The following is a 12,675-nucleotide window of genomic DNA, read 5'->3' on the forward strand; positions in this document are numbered from 1 at the left end:
TAGCATTGAATCTGTATATTGCTTTAGGTAGTATGGACATTTTAACTATGTTTATTCTTCCAATCCATGTACAAGGAATGTTTTTCCATCTCTTTATGTCATCGCCTATTTCTTTCAAGAAAGTCTTGTAGTTTTCATTGTATAGATCCTTCACTTCCTTGGTTAAGTTTATCCCAAGGTATTTTATTCTTTTCGTTGCGATTGTGAATGGGATAGAGTTCTTGAGTTCTTTTTCTGTTAGTTTATTGTTAGTGTATAGAAATGCTACTGATTTATGCACGTTAATTTTATACCCTGCTACTTTGCTGTAGTTGTTGATTATTTCTAATAGTTTTTCTGTGGATTCTTTGGGGTTTTCTATGTATAAGATCATGTCGTCTGCAAACAACGAGAGTTTTACTTCTTCGTTACCTATTTGGATTCCTTTTATTTCTTTTTCCTGCCGAATTGCTCTGGCCAGCACCTCCAGTACTATGTTGAATAGGAGTGGTGAAAGTGGGCACCCTTGTCTTGTTCCTGTCCTCAGAGGGATGGCTTTCAGCTTTTGTCCATTGAGTATGATGTTGGCTGTGGGTCTATCATATATGGCCTTTATTATGTTGAGGTACTTTCCTTCTATACCCATTTTACTGAGGGTTTTTATCATAAATGGGTGTTGGATCTTGTCGAATGCTTTCTCTGCATCTATTGAGATGATCATGTGGTTTTTGTTTTTCATTTTGTTGATGTAGTGTATCACGTTGATTGACTTGCGGATGTTGAACCATCCCTGTGTCCCTGGTATAAATCCCACTTGATCATGGTGTATAATCTTTTTGATGTATTGCTGTAATCGGTTTGCCAAAATTTTGTTGAGGATTTTTGCATCTATGTTCATCAGTGATATCGGCCTGTAGTTCTCCTTCTTTGTGTTGTCCTTGTCAGGTTTGGGGATCAGAGTGATGTTGGCTTCATAGAATGTGTTAGGGAGTTCTCCATCTTTCTCAATTTTCTGGAACAGTTTGAGGAGAATAGGTATTAAGTCTTCTTTGAATGTTTGGTAGAATTCTCCAGAGAAGCCGTCTGGTCCTGGACTCTTGTTTTTGGGGAGGTTTTTGATTACCGTTTCTATTTCCTTACTTGTGATTGGTCTATTCAGATTCACCATTTCTTCCTGATTCAGTTTGGGGAGATTGTAGGAGTCTAGGAATTTGTCCATTTCTTCCAGGTTGTTCAATTTGTTGGCATATAGTTTTTCATAGTATTCTCTTATGATCTCTTGTATTTCATTGGTATCTGTTGTGATTTCTCCTCTGTCATTCCTGATTTTATTAATTTGCGATTTCTCTCTTCTTTTCTTGGTGAGTCTGGCTAGGGGTTTGTCAATTTTGTTAATTCTTTCGAAGAACCAACTCTTTGTTTCATTGATCCTTTCTATTGTCTTTTTTGTTTCAATATCGTTTATTTCTGCTCTTATTTTTATTATTTCCCTCCTTCTACTGACTCTGGGCTTTGTTTGTTCTTCTTTTTCTAGTTCTGTTAGGTGTCGTTTGAGGTTGCTTACGTGAGCTTTTTCTTGTTTAGTGAGGTGAGCCTGTATTGCGATGAATTTCCCTCTTAGGACTGCTTTTGCTGCATCCCAAATGATTTGGTATGTCGTGTTCTCATTTTCATTTGTCTCCAGATAATATTTGATTTCTTCTTTAATTTCCTCAATGATCCATTGTTTGTTGAGAAGCGTGTTGTTTAGTCTCCACATTTTTGCACCTTTCTCTGCTTTTTTCTTGTAGTTGATTTCTAGTTTAATAGCGTTATGATCAGAAAAGATGCTTGATATTATTTCAACTCTCTTGTATTTATTGATGTTTGCTTTGGTTCCCAAAATATGGTCAATCCTTGAGAATGTTCCATGTGCACTTGAGAAGAATGTGTAACCTGCTGTTTTTGGATGAAGTGTTCTATATATATCTATTAAGTCCATCTGGTCTAATTTTTCATTTAATTCTATTATTTCCTTGTTGATTTTCTGTCTGGATGTTCTGTCCATTGGTTTTAATGGGGTGTTGAGGTCCCCTACTATTATTGTATTGTTGTTGATGTCTTCTTTTAGTTCTATTAAGAGTTGCTTTACAAATTTTGGTGCTCCTGTGTTGGGTGCGTATATATTTATAAGTGTTATGTCTTCTTGGTGGAGAGTCCCTTTTATCATTATATACTGTCCCTCTTTATCTTTCTTTATCTGTTTTGCTTTGAAATCTACCTTGTCTGATATTAGTATAGCGACACCTGCTTTCTTTTGTTCATTATTAGCTTGGAGTATTGTTCTCCATCCCTTCACTCTGAGTCTGTGTTTGTCTTTGGGGCTGAGGTGTGTTTCCTGGAGGCAGCATATTGTTGGATCTTGTTCTTTGATCCATCCTGCCACTCTGTGTCTTTTGATTGGGGAGTTCAATCCATGTACATTTAGAGTGATTATTGAGACGTGGGGGCCTACCACTACCATTTTGTGTCTTGTTTTCCGGTTTTCTTCAGTTTCCTTTGTTTCTCGTCCCATGGTTTAATCTGTTCTGATGTAGAGCTGCTACTCTCTGTTGTTGTCCTTCTACTTATCTCCTCTGCTCTTGGTTTTGTAGCCCCTTTCCTTTTTTGGATTTTTCAGGAATGAGGGTTTTCCTGAGGATTTCCTGAAGAGGAGGTTTTGTGGCAATGAACTCCCTTAATTTTTGTTTATCTGGGAAAGTTTTTATTTCTCCATCGTATTTGAAGGATATTTTCGCTGGGTAGAGAATTCTCGGCTGTAGATTTTTGTCCTTCAGATTTTTGAATATATCATTCCACTCTCTTCTAGCCTGTAAAGTTTCTGCTGAGAAATCTGCTGATAGCCTGATGGGGGTTCCTTTGTAGGTTAGTTTCTTTTGCCTGGCTGTCCTTAATATTTTCTCCTTGTCGTTGACTTTTGCTAGCTTCACTACTATATGCCGTGGAGTTGGTCTTCTTGCATTGATAAAGTTTGGAGATCTATTGGCTTCTGTCACCTGAAGATCCATCTCCCTCACCAGATTTGGGAAGTTCTCAGCCATTATTTCTTTGAATAGGTTTTCTGCCCCTTTCTCCTTCTCTTCTCCCTCTGGTATACCTATAATCCTTACGTTGCATCTCCTAATTGTGTCTGATAATTCTCGGAGAGTTTCTTCATTTCTTTTAAGTCTTGCTTCTCTCTCCTCCTCTGCCTGCAACAATTCTATATTGCCATCTTCCAAATTGCTAATTCTTTCCTCCATATTATCGGCCCTACTGTTCAGAGCATCTAGATTTTTCTTAATCTCCTCTATTGTGTTCTTCATTTCCAATATTTCTGTTTGGTTCTTCTTTATCGTATCAAACTCTTTTGTGACATAGCTCCTGAACTCGTTGAGTTGTCGGTCAGAATTCTCTCTTAACTCAGTGAGTATTTTAATGATGGCTGTTTTGAAGTCATCATCATTTAGGTTATATATCTCATTTTCTTTGGGATTGTTTTCTGTGTATTTGTTACTTTCTTTCTGTTCTGGAGATTTAATGTATTTTTTCATATTGCTTGATGATGTTGATTTGTGCCTCCGCATGGAGATAGAGTTTAGTTGCTCCTTTCACTTGTTTCAGCTGCTGCGGTGGGGGGAGCAGCTGTTTATACTTCACCAACCAGGAACCCTGTCCGTAGTTGCTAACTGGGCCTGGGCCCCTCTTCGTAGCCACAGTGGCCCTTTGGATTCCCTCCTCTGCCGTGGGGGCCGTCACAGGGGGGCTTCAGGCTGCAGGTGCCTACTGTTGTTGCCCACCTAGATGCGCTCTCTCCTTGGGGTCTGCAACGGTGTTATGGGCTTTTCCAGCGGCCAAGGGTGGGATCACTTATATTTGTCGCTCCGTTGCTGTTGGCACCCACCAAATCTCACTTGTCCTCCATGGGTCGCAGGAGAGCTATTGGCATCTTCTACAGTCTGTGGTTAGTACACCTAGCTATGCTGCTTTTGCCCTGGGGTCTTCCTGCCTTGTGGCTGGCGGCTGGGTGCCTTCTACTGGTGCTGTGCAGAGGCTTTCTCTAAGGCTGCTGTGAGCCTGTAGGGTTTCCCCCTAGGCTACTAAGCTGGGTCTCTGGAACTCTCTCCAGCCCCAGCTCTCTCCGAGATCTCCGGCAATCCCTAGCCTCACGGGGTGGGCAACGGCAGCTGGGGGTCGCCCCGCCCTCTGGGATTCTCTCCGGGCCTCTCCCGGAGCCGTGACTGCTCAGCGTGGCCCCTCTGCTAACGGCACACAGAGAGTTTTGTCTGCTGCCCGGGCGGAGCTCCAGCGCTTCCCCTCTGGGTCGCCGAACCGCCCTTTGAAAGTTCCCCCAGCCCCGGTCCTCTCCGAGATCTCCGGCAATCCCTAGTCCCACGGGGCGGGCAACGGCAGCTGGGGGTCGCCCCGCCCTCTGGGCTTCTGTCTGGGCCTCTGCCGGGAGCCCTGAATGCTGGGCGTGGCCCCTCTGCTAATGGCAGACAGAGAGTTTTGTCTGCTGCCTGGCAGAGCTCTGGCGCTTCCCCTCCGGGTCGCCGAACCGGCCTTTGAAAGTTCCCCCGCCCCGGTCCTCTCCGAGATCTCCGGCAATCCCTAGTCCCACGGGGCGGGCAATGGCAGCTGGGAGACCTCCGTGCCCTCCGTGTTTCTCTCTGGGACCCTCCGGGCGCCCGGAGCACCAGGCTGGGTCTCCCCGCCAATGGCGGGGAGAGACTCTCCCCGCGGGCTCAGGTGTGCAACTCCAAAGTTTCCCTCTGCGTTTAGGAGTAATTGTAGGGGGTTTAGGTAGGGTTCTGGTCACCTGTTTCCACCGTCGCTCCTCTGTTGTGTTCTCGCTCCTGCCCTAGATGTGCGTGGATCCTCTGGGGTCGCCCGTTGGAAGAAAGCCGCTTGCGGGTACTAGGCTGCCCGTCGGGGTCGGAGAGTTTTCACCTATTTCCACATCCTCCCGGAGGAAAGTTCATCCGCCTTCCGATGTATAGTCGCGTGGGTGTCTCAGACGTCCTGAGATGCTGTCTGGATATCCTTTGTCAAGCGATAAGTGTCCAAATAATTGTAGACTCGAAGGGCGAGAGACAAAGAGGACTACTCACGGCGCCATCTTGGCTCTCTCCCCTCCTGATGAAATTTTTAAATTGTCATTTAATGAACTGCAATCACGTACACGCCTGCATTTAACAGGGTCTAATACTAACAACAATAACTGTCTACAGTTTGGAGGAACAGGTGATTTTATTTGACTTTAATTTTTAAATTTATTCATTCAGCAAGAAATTTTTAAGCATCTACTTTGATCATAGTTTTGCATTATCCCTGGCAATGCAGGAGGGGACTACAAAGACAGTGAGTACAAGTCATCTGAATCTCTGAAAAAAAATTCAAGTTCATTTTACTTTTTATAAATTTAAATAAAGAGAGAAAAGGAAATGCTGAAACCTGAGCTAGACATATATCCGGTGCTTTAGGTCTTAGATCATGGGTCTGGCTGAAATAGCACATTTCATTTTTATTTTAAAGAAAGATACATTTCATATTCTGATATAATTTTAAAAAACAATTTTGTATACTTTTCATTGATGAAAAAAATTTATGATACAAAGGGGTATGTTAATTTTATTGATACTGGTCCTAATAACACATTTGAAAAAACATGCAGTGTCAGCCTTGCGGATGTGCTGGGTCAGGTAGGATTTAGGGACTCGAGTCACATGTGGCTCATCCTTTCTTCACGTTTAATTATTCACCAAGTGCTGTCAGAGAGTCTCTTGTGTGTCCTCTTCTTTACCTCTCCTGTGCCAGGACCAGAGATCAGACCCAGTCATCCCTCATTTGATTTACTACAGAGCCTCCAGACAGATCTTTCTTCCTCCTGACTTTTGCCCTTTTGGTCTATTCCTTGTACACTGTCGGAGTTTTGTACTTAATGAGAAAAGGAAAAAAGAAGAAAGAAAAGAAAAAGTTGTATTTCTGCCTGCCCCTCCCCCCATCAAAATCTAGTGTTACCTGTTACTTAACGAACGTACAGAGCTTAGCATGGCGTCGGCAGTGGGCCTGCAGCTCGAGGCTTCCTCCTCCAGGACGGCATTCCTCCTCGCCCTCTGTGCTAGAATCTACTTCCACGTCCCAAACATGCCTCGTGCTTGCACAGCTCTCCTCTTCCTTCATGTACTGAGTGTGGAATGCCCTTTCTGCAGCAGCCGCCATGGAGCTCAGCCCTGACCTGCAAGCCCAGCCCAGAAAAAGACTGTTTTCCCAGGTTCCCCTATCCGAAGTCAGTTCTCTGTTTTTGGCACTCCCACAGTATATTGATTTTTACCTCTACTAGGCATTTTTAAAAATTTAGTTATATGATGTCTCTCTCTTTCTTTTCCACTTTTCTTTCTTTCTAAACACACGTGTCTTTCTTTTCTGCTCAGGGTGCCCAGTAACTCTGAGACAACTCTGAAGTGTAGAAACACAGTCCTACTGATTATTACCTTCAGCATGTTTTGTTTCTATTTTCCTTGTCGCTGACTTTTTATTTCAATATTTTCTTTATTGTTCTATTGGATGTTGCCTCAAAACCTTTGTAGGAAGCGGTATAGTTGGGCTTGAGTGAATATAAGTAAATGCATAAACCATATATCTGTGAAAGCAGGAACTGTGTCTTGCTCATCTTTGTATCTTCCAGCACCGTCTTCATCAGATAAGTGAATCCAATTGAATTGGAGCATGCTTATATCTCCACGTCTTTATAAGTATCTGCATAGAGAATTTATCATCAGTTTTGATAAATAAGCAAATCACCCAAACATTTTCTGATGTGGTTTTAAGAATATATTTTTTTAATTATACAAAAATAAATCAGGGGCCGGCTCCGTGGCTGAGTGGTTAAGTTCACACGCTCTGCTTCAGCGGCCTGGGGTTTTGCTGGTTTCGATCCTAGGCACGGACGTGGCACTGGTCATCAAGCCATGCTGAGGTGGCATCCCACATGCCACAACTAGAAGGACCCACAACTAAAATACACAACTATGTATTGGGGGGCTTTGGGGAGAAGAAGGAAAAATAAATAAATAAAAACTTTAAAAATAAATTCATAAATCAGGGGCCGGCCCTGTATCCCAGTGGTTGTTTGACACACTCCACTTTGGTGGCCCAGATTCGATTCCCAGGTGCGGACCTGTACCACTGTTGACAACCATACTGTGGCAGCAACCCACATACAAAATAGAGGAACATTAACACAGATGTTAGCTCAGGGTGAATCTTCCTTAAGCAAAAGAAATAAAAATAAAAAAATAAATCAGTCCTAAAATGTATATTTTGTTGTTGTTAAAAATAAGCCCTTATATCTCTCATTCTTAGAGAAGATTTTAAGGTTACTCAAATACTAATGATATACTTCTGCATTTGTAAGGAAGTTTATTTATATTATGTTAGATATTCTCGACTAGTGTAAACTGGATGCTCCTGACTAGTAATTTGACATAAATTCACCACAGTTAGAATTAAGGTAACGTTAATTTTGCTCCATTTTAGTCCCTCACCCCATGTCTTTATGTCCAGCATGTCCTCATCTTAAGGCTGCTATAGCCAGAATATTCTAAGTATCCATCTCTTGCAGAAATGTATTCCTCTTACATTATTTTTAAAAGTACCATCCATTGGGGATGCATCATAGGATTCTCTGTACTTTTTTTTGATTATCTGAAATATTTGATCACAAAATCAAACCAAGGAACAGAACAGTTTCACTTATCAGCTCCATTCTTGATGTTTTAATGTTCCCTTGAATAAAAGAAGTCAAAGGAGTTTTTAAATCACAGGCCAGTTTTCACTATTCTGAAATTTGATTACTTAGGTTTGCATTGATTTTAGGCACATTTTTGCTGATTGTGAACCAGACTCCCCATTGAACCTCCCCGGGGACTGGGCCAGTGTTCCCAGCCAGGGGCTGGCAACACTGATTCCCTATGTGGCTTTTTGACAACTACCTAACTTTCCTGTATATCCTCCTTGACACCGTTGGGATAATCACCTTTCATACCTCATAGGAGTATTCTGAGATTAATTAATGTTTGTAAAGTGTTTTCAGGGTCATGATGAAAGGTATTAATTTGTAAGCACGTGGTATTGTTAGAATTATTAGTAGTAATAGGGATGGTTGTTTAATGCAAATTTTCATGTAAGTGTAGTGTCATATTTTCAAAGGACAATCTCTTTCTTTGTGGCCAGATGTGGATACAATTAACCCTTTACCCTTCATTTTGAAGATACAATTAGCCAATTGTGTATGCAATTAGACGTGTATGCAGTTTTTGCCAGAACAACTAATTACAGTCTTGGTAAAACTCCTTTTGAAAGTGCTGGCCCTTTGAATCTTGACTATCCCTATCTGTGTAATAAGCAATTTGTTCTAAGCATATTTTGGGGCCATGGAGGCTCCTGAATATTGAAGAATTGCTTTTGTGGTTATTGGAGAAAGATTTTACTTTCTTGAAGCCATAGCTTTGTATTTTGCCATCAAGCCCAAAAAGCCTTTCACATAGTTCTGGTTTCAAAGGTTTTATTGATTTTTCTTAATCTTGACATTCAGCTGAAAGATTTTTCCGCAGACTACATTTTGTGAAACAGGTTGTTCTTTTGTAATTTTTTTCTCCCTTGAAAACTCCATTTCCTTTCTGTCTCTAATCCAAACACACCATCTCATATTCTCCTTACGCGCTATATAGTGAGTCAAGAACAGATTGGTACAGACTGACCCTCTTCCCAGATGTGGCCTCATGACACCATTTTACAGGGACTTTTAATCACTATAATGTAAATTCTGTTTACACAGAAGAGTAGAAAGAATACTGAAGAGGACCAGAAAGATACTGTTATATCCGTTTGTCTCCACTGATATCCTGTCATTAAGTGAAAGGGGAATGTTCACTTTTAATAGTACGTTTAAAAACAGCCTCTTTTAAGATGTCTACTCTTTAACGCTTCTCGTCACTGATAATCCTTGAACTCACCTTTGTGTCAGGCACCATCCTACCACCCTGGGAGATTCAGAGATGAGCAAAGCACTCTTTTCATCCTCTAGGAGCTTAGACTAAAGTGTTGAAGATAAGAAGGGTGCTCGGGTCTGCAGACTGCAGTAAGCGCTGTATAAACAAAGTGCTGGGCCAACAGGTGGGAGTGCAGTGGAGCTGGTGGTCACGCTGATCAGGGGCATCAGCAAGAGCCTCTTCGAAGCTGCATTTGAGATAGGACTTGAAGGATAGGTCAACTTGCGATAGACAAGAGGGGAAGTTTGAAAGACAAGAAGGAATGTTTTTGTGTGAGCAGAGGCACCGAGCTGCTGAAACGGAGGCGGGTTGAGGGAAGAGTGATTGGTTTTGCTAGAGTTGTAGCAACCTTGTAAAGGAAGTGGTAGGAGATAAGAATGGAAAGGCAGTGTGGGGCCACATTGGGGAGGGCCCTGAAAGGTAGGTAGAAAAATTTATACTTAAGGGGCCAGGTCCGTGGCCGAATGGTTAAGTTCATGCACTCCGCTGCGGCGGCCCGGGGTTCGGATCCTGAGCACGGACATGGCACTGCTCATCAGGCCACCTTGAGGCGGCATCCCACATCCCACAACTAGAAGGACCTGCAACTAAGATATACAACTATGTACAGGGGAGGTTTGGGGAGATAAAGCAGAAAAAAAAAAAAAAGGAAAAATTTATACTTAATTCTGCTGTCAACATGAAGCCACTATATGGTTTTGATGGAGTGATATGACCAGAGCGGTGATTTAAAATTAAGCAGGCCCCTGCATGCCAGATGAAGTGCAGCAGGGACGGACCAGGGGAGAGGAGATGCCTTCAGAGATGTTGCCAAAATTAACACCAGAGTCATCTCTGGACTCTTAGCATTGGGAGTGAAAAAGAGAGGTACTATACACATGAGGCATACTGCAGAGTTAGTATTTCTTGATATTGGCAACGGTCCTGCCATAAACATGAAGGACAGGAAGGAGCAGGGTCAAGATGACTGGGAAGAAAGAGGGAGTACCTTTCATTGAAATAGGGATGTCAGGAGGGGTCAGATTTAAGAGAGCCAACTCTTGGGAATTACCCCACCATAGCATGTTTATACAAATAGACAAAGATAGCAGGATAGAAGAAAATTAATTCTAGATGTCCAATGTAATGTTTCCAATAAGAATAATGAGAATAATTTTATCTCAACAACAACAACAAAATGGACTTGTATTGCTGGGGCATCCTATTAACATGGCAAATGAGACAATATAAAAGAAAGCTTTAAGAAATTAAACAAATACATTTCTTGGAGCCTATTAAGGTTTATACTATGAGAAACTAATTGGAAAGCTATATCTATATGCTAAATGTCCAAAACACAGCTCTGTATATACGCTTAAAAAACATCTTTAGTCCCTGAAAAGCAGCTTGAACATTGGTGGTTACTTTTTCAAATTTCTATTTGAAATACTTGACATGAAGAAGCCAGAGCAAACGAGATTCTCATATCTAATCTTTGGAAAGTCTGTTCTCCATCTCATTCTGTCCAATGTTGGTTTCCGAGGAGGTTCTCTGGGTAATTTATCATGGCATCAGCCTCAGGAATGTGAAGATCTACCCCAGGATCCCTGCCATCCGTAGATAACCTGATAGGAATCTGTCATCCATAAATTTCCTATCCTCTTTCCAGCCGTTTTACATTTTCAAGCTTCACCAGATCATTGTAACAATAAACCTCATAATTCAGGGAGATATTACCAATTATTAAAAGAAAATGTCTTCTCAACCTTCATTTGTAACATGAAAAGTCTGTAATCTGTATGGTAGAAGCTCTATGCACATGATTTCACTTACCTTTTTCCTCAAGTAATGAGGCATTGTGGAAAAACTGTGAGCTTTAGAACAACATCTAGTTACCTTTCCGTAAAATGGAAAGAACGAAACTTTATCTTTACAGTTGCTCAGGCTGAATCTTTGGAGTTATGCCCACTCCTCTTATCTCTTACCTACATTTGATCCACCAGCAAATTCTCTTGGCTATACCTCCAGATACATTCAGAATCCATCACTCCTTGCCCCCTTCACTGCCACCTAGGTCCAAGCAACCATTATCTTCTACCTGGATTACTGTACAAGCTTCTTAACTCCCTTCTTCCATCCTTGCTGCTCAGCAGGCTACTCTCAACTACTCAAAGGACGTAGTGATTCTTTTCAAACGTAAGGCAGATCAGTTTTCAAGTACAAGCCAAAATCTTTGACCGTAACCTCAGGACCCTACACAGTCTGGTCTCCCAGTAGCCCATTCTACTACCATTTCCATTGTTCACACTGCTTCAACCTCACTGCCTCCTGACTGTTTATACTCCTGCCTCAGAGCTTTTCCATTGGCTGTTCTGCCCTGGAATACCCTTCCCTCATCTCCTACAAGTGTTTGTTCAATTATCATCTTCTCAGGAAAGCCTTTCCTGACTAATTTTATTTAAAATTGTAACTGTCTACTCCAATACCCTCCATCCCTCCTTTCTGCTTTATTTTTCTTTATAGTACCTATCACCACCTACTACTATACAATACATTTCACCTAATTTTATTATACGTCTTCCCAGTGCTTATAACAATGCCTGACATAGTGTAGGTTCTTAGGAACTATTTGTTGAGTCAATGAAAACAGCCATTCTTTTAGGTATTGATTATTAGATTTAATTATACATCAGAACAACACATATTTGCTCAATAAATGTTACCTTCATTCTTTGCCTTTCATTTCTCAAGGCATATAGAGTTGTACATAGTATTCTGAAATCAAATTTAACATAGTTTTTATGCAGAAAAATTATTGTTATTTGTCATGTGGTTCTGGAACTGAACTGCCCTAGTGCCTTCAGAAAGCATTATTCCAATTTTCTGTCCACTCATTCAGGCTTATGAAATCTTCCTGCAATTTATTTGCCTGTTTGAGACTGTACTCCTTAGAAGGTATTAGATAAATGTGACATTTGCAAAAATGTTAGACCAGTCTTGCTAATGGTTTCCAGATGCTTAGACTTAAAATTTTTTTTCCATCTAGATAAATTTGTATCTACTCCAAATTTTTATTTCAATTCCATGAATTATTTTTTAAACAGCTTTTGGGGAAGAAGGCTTGTCAAAAGTTTTTTACCAGTGGAATGTAGTATTTTTTATTAATGATTATTTTCTGATTAAACAATATATGGCTACTTAGAAAATACTTTGTTGGGTACAAAGTTGTTTATATGCATATAAAATACACACACACACATTCAAGGGGGTAAATTATTCAAATATTCTATGTTCTTATTTATGTTTTATTGACCTAAGCTGTTGAAGACTATTAGAAGTGTATTAGTCACTGACCATCATTGTAATTCTATCATTTTCTGTCTGTATTTCTGTGTTTTTGTTTTCCTTTACATATGTTGATCCTGTTGTTTGATGTAACAAGATTTATGACTTCTAAATTTCATTATGGGTTTTGTCTTTTATCAACAACAAAAACATCTTCTATATATATATATATATATATATATATATATTTATCTTCTATATATTTTTTGAAGTATTTTGCTATCACTTTTTATATGACATTTTTATTTTAACTTCTGCTTTCCTTTTGTTTGCCTTTTTATTTTTAATCTTTCTTCGTGAC

At 40.6% G+C, this 12,675-nt stretch overlaps 1 protein-coding gene across 4 annotated transcripts in view; it reads left to right on the forward strand.

The window, feature by feature from the left end:
- UMAD1 (UBAP1-MVB12-associated (UMA) domain containing 1) overlaps positions 1-12,675 on the forward strand; it is a 218,039-nt gene that overhangs the window by 163,933 nt on the left and 41,431 nt on the right. The gene's annotated exons all lie outside the window — the stretch shown is intronic.

This window comes from Equus przewalskii, chromosome 4, assembly GCF_037783145.1.
Source record: "Equus przewalskii isolate Varuska chromosome 4, EquPr2, whole genome shotgun sequence".
Classification (NCBI taxonomy): domain Eukaryota; kingdom Metazoa; phylum Chordata; class Mammalia; order Perissodactyla; family Equidae; genus Equus; species Equus przewalskii.